General features: G+C 44.9%; 1 pseudogene; it reads right to left on the bottom strand.

Moving 5' to 3' along the window:
• Positions 1 to 4,497: 4,497 nt before the first annotated feature.
• LOC134409645 (WD repeat-containing protein 62-like) lies at positions 4,498 to 7,393 on the bottom strand (annotated as a pseudogene).
• Between the last annotated feature and the right edge of the window lie 3,106 nt (positions 7,394 to 10,499).

The following is a 10,499-nucleotide window of genomic DNA, read 5'->3' on the forward strand; positions in this document are numbered from 1 at the left end:
GGGGATACCTGGCCCTGCCTGTGCAGCAGCGCCACTGCTGAGCTCCGATTCGGATCTGGAGCTCCGTAGTGAAGCGAAGCAGACCACTGGCGAATTGGCGCAGAGCAGACCCAATCCAGAAGTTGTGGATCGGGATCTGAAACAGATTGGGGGGTCCGTGCACAGCCATACAAAATAGCAGATTTCTAATTGGGTTTTTAGTCTCTAAATGTTGTGGGAGATGGCGGAAGACTCGTAGGGATGGTTAAACAAGTGATATTTGAGCTTGCCAAGATACTCTGAAGAACAGCTTGCTACTCATCTCTCTGCGATTTGCACTCACACTTTTGATTGCTGTTTGTTTTGCATGAAAGGAAATCACGCAAAATGAACAGCTGTTGAATGTGAAAGTTGTGCAAACGATTGTGCAAATTTGTGCAGATTTCCAAAATTGTACCCATTTCTCCCATAGACTAAAGCATAGGTGATTTAAAATGCTTGAGGAAGTTTTGCATTTCCCAAGTACATTTTGTAAATGTGAAACCAAGTTCAGGAATTTGCAATCATTTTTGAGAACACAGGCGCCCATTGGCATTCACATTCGGGATTGCAGACATGACATTTTGGGTGAATCATGAACTGAGCTGAAATTCTCATATGTCCCTAAGTAGGGGAGACTACAGTTGGGTTATTGACAGGTCCTACTTCTAATCTAGGAAATACTTTGCAGGGAATCAATCACTGTGCTCTGGGCAAGAGCAAGGATGGGACCATGAGATGACCATTGTTCCAATGCCACCAGCCTTCACTATGAAAACAGCCTTAAAATGCTTTCCAACCATCAGCACTCCTTCCTGAACTTATCAGGTGATTTACTTGGAGACACCTCGAAGATGTGTGCCATTTCCATATGCATTGACCCCAAAACTATGGGGAGACAGAAGGCGAAGCAAATCACTTCCCTCATCAAGTTGAAGACCTCGCCTTCCGCATGGACCACTGTACCTAGCCCTCTGAAATTTGGCAAGTTTATTCTTTCAGGGACCTCTTGGATGTCAGTAATTTTCAGAACAAGGCCTCAGAAAGGACATCTAGTCATTTTTTTGGATTTCCCATGATAGTCAATGGGGAATCATGAAGTATCAGGTTTTCGAGTCCAAATCAGTTTGAGTAGAAAGCACTGAATCAGGGTCCAAGTTGAACCAAAGTGTTTGTGCTCATCCCTAATTGAAAAGGGTTCAGAGGAGGGAGATGTTCAGTCATATGGAAAATGAGTCCTATGACAAGAAGTTGAAGAAGTTGAGTAGGCTTCACCTGGGCCAGATCTACACCTTGTGTCATATCGATACGATCCCCAGGAAGGCACATTAAATTTAGCCTACTTGTACTTCTATATTCTGGCTGTTCTGCATTCATTCCAACATCAACCTACCATCCCTACACCTTACTCCTCCAACCCCCATCACAGCATTTCTGGCTACAGGTTTGCTTTTTAGAGTGTATGAATTGGCCTTAAAACTCTCGGGAATTTTCACAAAAGGCCTCCTTTAAAGTGGCTACATCAGGCTATTTTTTCTCTCCATTAAATGTGAAAGCTCATTGAAGAGAATCTAAAATGAAATCAGCATCTCTCAGAGGTTATGTGTGTATGCCTGTGTAGCCTGCATGCATTTGAACTTCAAGGACATTCCCTTCTTACAGCCTTTTGATTATTAATATAATATTTCTTTTTTGCATTCAGGAAACATCAGACTTAGGTTCTTTCACAATCCATATTAGAGTAAAATCTTTGTTAAGCTATCGAAAATATAACCAACACAAAATGTGCAAGCTTTAGCGATCACCTGATCTGTTTATCAGGCAAGATATTGCAAAATACTAACAAACAAAATGGATTTGGCATGTGGTGTGTGTGTGTGTGTGTCAAAAGGGAGAATAGAAAACCAATGGTTGTGTCGTCACCGTGTGCACATTTTCCCTACTACATTCATTTTGTACATGGTTTCATCTAACACAAACTTCTTTGCAAGTAGTTTTCCGAATGCAATGCATTTTAAACATTATTTTCACTAATATCCACACTTTCTGTGTGCACTTCCTCCTAATAGAAAATGTATTCATGTTTTGATTGCAAAATACAAAGCACATATTTATGGGTAACTGTGTTTTGTTTCAAAAATGCAAAATTAGGTAAGTTCACATAAAAATGCAAACTGAACAAATTTCTCACCTGTCCTCCAAATTCCGCCACTCTGTTCATATATTGCAAACAGACCCCTCCCTCTCCCAGTTCTGGTGATTTCTTTTCCTCCAGTGTTCATCAATGAAAATGAAGATGTTTGCTCCCCCGCTTCAGTCTGAAACACACACACATAAATTCCTAGTGAGTTTTTGAATCGTAATACAATCTCTTTAAAGAAATTGAATCAATGGAGGATAAGGATATCTACTTTATCCCTGGGAGTAAATGCAGGTTGGATCATTTTATGTTTCTCCACTTGGTACTGATCTACATCTGTAGTTTGGGAACTATAACAATAGTACAAAATCAGCCAATGCGCTCATAGTGCTGCAGCCCTTTTCTGGAATAAATTTATGGCTGTAATTTAATAGCATGAGATGTTATATCTGCATCTCCTTATACATGTCGTGTTTCATAAACCAAGCAGACAGTGGATTGGAAATGTAGAAATAAACCTTGAGCACAATTTTCTTGATTGATACTGCTGGGAATTATGGCGTCAGTAGACTCAAGGCTCTGCAGTTGAATTAATATTGCAACTGTCGGTACCATTGAACCAATAAAGGGAAGTGCAATTTCAACACTGTTTTACGGAAAACAAACATGTCTCCCTGTTACTTAGCATCAAAGAACGTGGTGCCATTTGTTTTAAATTATTTTGTGCATCAAACTTGGGACACTTGCACGTTCCTGCAGACATCTCAGAATAGTGATATCAGGGTTAGCTCAAGGGACGTTGCTGGCAAATGCCACCTGCAAAAACTAATTAACATGGGGAATAATCCAGGAGGACAGTGTTGGGTGTAAGCTCGTATTTGGTTCCCTTCATTGCATCAAAAGGGCCTTGCTGGATAAAACCAAAAGTCCAGCTTCCTTGGACAGATGCTTCTGGAAAGCCTAAAGGTAGGGCTGGAAGGCAATAGACTTCCCCCCATGGTTGACACCTACAAATTGGTATTCTGAGATCCTTTGCCTCTGTAGTAGGTCTGTGCATGGACCCCCCGAGTCTCTTCACACCCGATCCACCAATTGCGGATCGGGCCCGCTCTGCCCCGCCTCGATCCACCTAGGGTCCGCTCCGCTCCACTGCGGAGCTCCGGCTCTGAATCGGAGCTCCACAGCGGTGGGGAGCAGCACCAGGTAAGGCCCCCTCCCCCCTCCCCCTTACCTGTGTCCGTCCTGTCCCATCCCATCCCAGCTTCACTAGAGCCCGCGGCTCAACCAGAAACTGTAGGCCCTGCTTGCGGCCTACACTACCTGGTTGAGCTGCGGGCTCAGTTGAAGCAGCCGCGGGACCGTGGACGGATGCAGGTAAGACCCCCCTCCCCCTTACCTGGCTCTACCGCCGTCGCCGCATGGGCGGCAGTGACAGCGGCAGGGCCAAGTAACCCCCCCTTACCTTTTTTGCGGAGCTCCGGATCGAGGCGAAGGATCTGCCTTCACCTCGCTCCACTCCGCAACGCTCTGCTGCTCCCCCAATCCTCTTCGCCTCTGCCTTAAGGGGAGGCGAAGCCCCCCAATCCGCTTCTGCTTCTCCGGTCTGAGGAGAAGCGGATCACAGCCCTACTCTGTAGCATTTTGCTATCATGACTAATAGCCATTGATAGACCTGCCTCCCATTGATCTGCATCAACTCCTTTTAATGCAGAGGCCATTACAACATGAAGGCTCAGATGAGAGTTCTCTCCCAAAATAGAATAGAACAGAAATATTCATGGATTTTCATGCGGAAAGAAGGAAAAAACAACACTCGTAAACTGAATTCGAGTTGGAACAAGCTTTAAGGTGGGATTCGGATAACTTCAGCAAGCTCAGGTTTTGGTGATTTGCACCCAGTGCTACTCGCAAGGCAGTTCAGAATAGTGCAAAAGCATGAACATGCAAATTACAATTAAACATAGACATAAGAGCTGCTGCAGCTGCAAATGGGTTTAAAGCATCAAATGCAGACAGGAAGAAATGTGTCTTTGGGTGTGTGTATGTGTGTGTGTTTAATGCCAGTAATAATAATAATAATAATAATAATAATAATAATAATAATAATAATAAATTTTATTTCTTACCTGCCTCTCCGAATGGATTGAGGCGGGGAACAACAGCAATCATAAAATACTGATTAAAAACATAGCATACATTGTTAAAAACATCCTAAAAGCTTACTAAAAGTATCCTCAAATTCTACTGGATAGACCATGTTTTCTCACATGTACCAGTGCAGTAGAATTTCGATGGGTGGGTGGGATGGGGGATGCAAGATGGACACTGCTTATGGCGTTTCAAGACACATCCTCTTTGTTAGCTTCGTCCAGCTTCTTCTGGACCATATTCAGCAGCGAGTCGGAGTAATGTTTCAGGAGAGCACGGGTCTCGCTCTCCTGAAGGTGCTTAAGCCAGGGGACGGGCTGTCTGTGGTTGTAGCCAAATCCATGTTATTCTTCATGTCTGTAGAGTCCAGTTCATTCTTCATCCAAGAGAAAGTACTAACCAGCTAGTCCTTTATATGGAGTAGCTCCTCCTCCGTTGAATCATTGCAGAACATCACCTGGTTGTAAAGTTGCAAAGTCTCTTGAAATTTGGTGCAAAAAAGGTTGCAGGTTCATTTCAAAGTTTTTGACAAGAACCTGTGCTTCTGAAACACTGAATGTTTTAGCATCCATCTTTTCCTTCAAATCTGAGTGAGTTTATGCTGAAGGCTTCTCTGGTTTCTTGGGCTCGTAGGGTAACAGGTGCTCCTCCTTGTCCTGGTTCACAGCAGCAGTCGCCTGCATGGGCTGTCGGACCCTTGGGGGAAAGGCAGCGGCAAACCTGCTGTTTTTTGGCAGCGAGAGAGATCAGGCAGAAATGCTGAGGCGAGGGTTGAGAAACTGGGGTCCCTCTTCCTCTTCCGGCGGCTTCAGATCCTTTATGCAACCGTTAAACTTTTCTTCAGCGTGGCCGTCAGCCAGTGTCTCAAAGTGATGCTTGAGGTATTTCTCTTGCTCGGGGGTTTGGGGCAAAAAGTTGCTCTGCTTGAAATTCTCCTCTAATGTTGCACAAAATGTGCCTGATTTGAGTGCACCAAAGTCCAGTATTGAGACACTCGCAAAAGATCACAGACGAGGCTTGGGCGCCAAATGTTTATTCGCGAGAATAAAGATGACCCTTGAGCTCACGCGTCTAAATCAGAGTCACACCGGGCTGGGGGATGACTCTAGCTTATATACTTCTATGTAGTAGTCAGAAGGGGAATTGCAGCTGAGATTGCTCAGCCGCCATTGCCATGTGCTTTCCCAGGAGTGCTTTGCGACTGTAGCCTTTCTCCTGTTGGTGGTGTGGCTAGGGGGCAGTCCTAAGGACTTGGCTGAGTTTAACTGGTCGGTGTCATTTCAAACTGACCTATGGTGTTGTCCTGGCAGTTAAGCGATGTTGACTTGAAGTTAGGTGGCACTGGAGCTGGAGTGAAAACAGTTGGCCACCGCCATCAGTGTGAAACACCTGCTTTCAGATGTCCTTTGTCTTGCATACCTGCACTGCATTTGATGGGATTAACTCAATCAGTGTTCTTTGAAGCTGATAAGGCTAGGGGACTGGGAAAGTGTCTACGTGCTGCTTGCATGGAGGCAAATGGAGTTTTTTTACTGGGGGTATCTGGCCACTCCCCCCTCCCTGCCTTGTGCACCCCTTTACGTTTTCTAGGTGTGTGCATGTCAGGGGGAAATGGACACTCTAGTTTCTACGTCACCAGGTCAGTCATTTCAGCTTCTGCCTATGAAAGAAGAGACTCTTGGTCTTCATGTTGGTCTTCATGTTGGTGAACAAAAGCAGAAGCCTCAGAACCCAAGGAAGCCACAGAGTAGATTTTTTATCTGGCAACTTCTCTCTTGTCTTACCAGCATCCTTCTGATAAACTGGCTGAAGCAGCAACGCCTTCACGTATTTCCTCTGTCCAACCGATGGGCTGTTGCCAGCCTGCGGGTCACACAGGCTGCTCTCGCTGGCCTCGAGCTCTTGAACCACCTCATCTTCAGAAGATAAATCTGGCTGTCTTCAATTATGTTGCTAAGAGAGCTCTCGGACTCCAGGAGCTGCTGCTCCAGATTCTGTGGCTCCAACTCAACGTCATTCATACTGATGTTTTTCATTGGGGTAAAGTAATTAAGGTCTACATCCAATATGGTTTTAATTGGCTCTTTGTCAGCATGTTCTGCCCACCATCCTTGCAGCTGATAACTCACCCTTGAGTTATACATAGAACTGTCTGAATTATCTGCCTCTCCTAGCAGTCTCTTTGCCCACATCGGCAGTTTGTCATTGGTGAAGACGCAAGCTGGAACTATATCGTCATCTTTAGTGGGTGTCTGAAGAGAGACTTCTTACTCTTCCCTCTCCTCTTCCTCTGTGACATAACCATTCAGGGGGTCAGAATCACAGGGGGGCTTTCTGCTGCCTAAGCCAATGAGACCAGGTGTGCTCCCTGGCTTTCTTCTGCTCTTGGACCTGATCCAGTTCCCTCAAGTGCTGTTTCATGCAGGTGGTAATTTCAGGGCTAAGATGCCATACAAAGATGCAACAGTCTCCCGAGACGGTGATCAAGTGTTTGCAGTCAAAGGTAAATGTCATCCCTGTAACGACTTCTGAATGTCCAAACATTTTGGCAACACACTCTCCGGAGTGGAAGCCGATAATGGAAATGCTCTTGTCAGAGCAACTGGTGGCCAGGAATGTTCTGGAAGGATCCAACTGGACCTTCAGGAGGGATCCGTCTTCACCTTGTGAACCTTTGTAACACCACTTCTGCTTCCCAGTGACATTTCTGTCCTGACAGGCCACAGTGACATACTTCTAGGTTATATCAATATCCATGTCATACAAGGTTGTTTGCTCGGCGACACGGTGGATTCTGACGAAGTTAATTCTGTCCGCAACCTTTTGCGGGCTGCAAAAATAAATGCTTTTGTCAGCTCAACAGCTAATCATCTGAATGTCTCCATTTCTGTTGAACTTCACAGCAGTTATGGCCGAGGAATGGTCATCCAAGGACTGCTCTAGTTTATAATTTTGCTCCACATTTAACACATGGATCAGCCTGTCCCGGCTTGCTGAAGCTAGCAGAGCCAACCCAGTTTCTGGCTTAGAATATTCTAAGCAGAGTACTTCTGAGTCATGGGCTTCAGCTTTCATCACCTCGTCCATAGAGGGAGGGAAATGCAAAAGTGAGGGCCCACCATGGAGAAAGCCCTATCCCTAGAACCTGTGAGCCTAATGGCTCTTACTGACCCACTCAGGAGAAGGACCTCTAAGGCCATAGCTAGACCTAAGGTTTATCCCTGGATCGTCCAGGGGTCAAACCTGTTCATCTAGGTGACATACACGGGATCCAGTGCTCAGGCAGGGGTGAACCCTGGATGATCCCAGGATAAACCTTAGGTCTAGCTGTGGCCTAACACTAATCTTAATGTGTTGACAGGCTTATACAGGTGTAGGTGCTCCTTCCGGTAATGTGATCCCAAACCATTTAGGGCAGATGTAGATTTATGAGAGCATGATGGTGACAGTCAACCCTTCCTGTTTTTCCCCAGCCTTTGATAACCCATGGTGCACTGCCTTTGCATAGAGAGATGCTGCTGCTGTTCTAGCTCTTACAGTGTTCATTAACCATCCAAGCTAATGGCTATTGTCAGATCATTTAGTAATGAAATCCTTAATTATGTATTGTGTGTAGATGAACTTAAATGTCCCTCAAGTGGGGGAAATAGTAGCTTATTTTAGCAATTTCGACACAGCCTGAGAAAATAAAACAAAAACAGCAGTAGGCTTAGAAGTCAATCAACACCCAGTGTCATTCTGAATTAGCCCCTGGCTACACATGGGGCATGTGGACTGGAAAGGAAAATTGAGCTCTAACCGCACAAACTGTGTAAGAGCAGAAAAAAGAATTTCCCCTCCAGATTATCAAACTCCATCCAAAAATACAACAAACAAAACCCAGATTAAATGTAAAATTCTCTGGTTATTTGGCATGACATGGTGGGGTGTGGAATAAAGCAAATAGGGATGTGGAAATTAACAAAACGTGTGTTTATGAGGTATAGCAATGATTATATAAATAAATGAATGCCCCAAATGCTTCCTCAAAGCTTATTGTGACCTGTGTACAAATCAGACTGTGAGCTTCCTCCCACCTTTCCATGAAAAATCATGTTTATTTTTATGTACGTTTCCCCAGATGTATGTAACCATTGTGTGCATTTTTGAAATGGACACATCTTTGGTGTGTTCCGTGAATTGCAGTGCAAGATCAGAAATCTGCACAGCCTGTATGTGGATTCACATTCAGTTCCAAGAGGTGCAAACTGGGTACATTCTGGTCCAAAAATGAAAAGAAAAAAGACTGGAAACATGCTTCTCATACACCCACAAAAGAAAGGCCTGTTAAAACAACATTGGGCACCATGATGAATTCTGTGGTTGTAAGCTGTAGGAGCCAGCTTACACATTGCGCTCTTCATGTAAAATAAAATACACACATGTAAGTCACATGATTTGCAAATTCAGAAGCTGGGAAAACTGTAGAGGGGATATTAGAATTTTCTAACAATGACTGTTCTATTATTTTTGTAAAGAAGCCACCAATATCATTTCCTTAGTGTAAGCTGTGTTCGTTGCTAGCCATGCAAATAGGTCTAAGGAGTGGGTGAGGATTGGAGGAGTTACTGTTGATGTCACAAAGAAATAAATACCTCCCTAATTCAGGGGGAGGCTTGGAAGATTGGGTCTTCTTGGTGTTAGCCCCCCAATTGTGGAATTTCAAATGAGGTCTGACTAGCACCAATTTTGTCATCTTTTTTGCAGGATATTAAGACTTTTCTCTACTCACAGGCATTTCATTGCACATGATGGGGCTTTTAATGCCAGTATGGAGTTACTTTAACTTTTTATTATTATTATTTAAACACTTATTAATCAGTAGGGGTGTGATCCGCTCCGATTAGGAGCGTAGAAGCAGTAGCGGATTGGCCTGCTCCGCCTTACCCAGAGGCGGAGTAGGAGTGGACCGCGGACCCCTAGAAGCAAGGCGAAGAGAAGCGACCATTTTTCGGAGCTCCTAGTTCAGGCGGAGCGCTCCGGTCGCCATCTTGAAAACATTTCGCCATAGGATTGCATTGCGGCAAATAATCGCGGATAACTACGTTCTTTTTGAAGCTATCATTCTGGAAATTCTTGTGCACAGAGAGTCGTGGATGGGGGTCATTTTGAGACCACTCTCACCTCTCTGCGTCGTGTGGGTCGCGTGCTATATTTGTTTGAAAATCGGGTCAACCGCGCGGCTCAAACGGCGTTTTCGGCTTTTCGCCCATAGGATTGCATTGAGGGAAAGACTCGGGCATAACTGGGTTGGTTTTTAAGCTATCATTTCGAAAATTCTTGTGCACAGAGAGTCGTGGATGGGGGTCATTTTGAGACTACTCTCAACTTTCTGCGTCGTGCGGGTCGCGCACTAGAAGTTTTTAAAAAATCGGCGGGAAAAATACCTTTTTCAAAGGGCTGAGGGGCAGAGTCAGCTCCCGGTCATGATGATCCCAAAGTTAGAGGAGGGCATAGGCAAAACAGGTAACTTGGGATTCTGGGAAACTTCTCTTTCTTCATCTGAACGGGCTTTTCCCAGTGTTTTTTAAAACAGTAGCCCCACCAAATGCACAAACACAACCTGAAATCATATACTAAGCCAAGAATAAGAGATAGAAACACAGCACTGCTACCCACCCTAACTTTGGGGAACAACTGAAAAGATGTGGTGCAAGGGGATGAGCTCCCCTCGGGCATCTCATCGTGGACGTGCCCCCACTCTCTCCTGCACTGGAAGGCCATTAGAGCCTTCCAAAGAGAGTAAAACGGTGGAGCAATGCCTATCATGAGTCGAAGTGAGAGTTCATTTCTTAGTGGTGGAGCGATGCCTGTTATGAGTTGAAGTGAGCGTTTGCTTCTTAGAGCTCTCGTGGTGAAGCAATGGCTGTCTTGAGTTGAACTGGCAGCTACTTCCCCCTCCCCCGGGCACGTCCCCCTATTGCTGGTAAAAGACAGATATAGCCTTTTTAAAAAAATTCTTCTTGCTGTTTATTGAGCAACACTGCTGCTTTTAATTCCACCCCTCCTTTGTTTATTTATTGATTTATTCCATTTTATATGCATTACTGGCTTATCCTTGGCTCACTTCCTTATGCCCCCAGAAATGCCAGCTGCATGCCTGCCTGCCTTCCCTCCCTTCTCCCCTGCCCACCTCGCAGGGATGTTGTGTGTG

Source organism: Elgaria multicarinata, chromosome 16 (genome assembly GCF_023053635.1).
Source record: "Elgaria multicarinata webbii isolate HBS135686 ecotype San Diego chromosome 16, rElgMul1.1.pri, whole genome shotgun sequence".
NCBI lineage: Eukaryota > Metazoa > Chordata > Lepidosauria > Squamata > Anguidae > Elgaria > Elgaria multicarinata.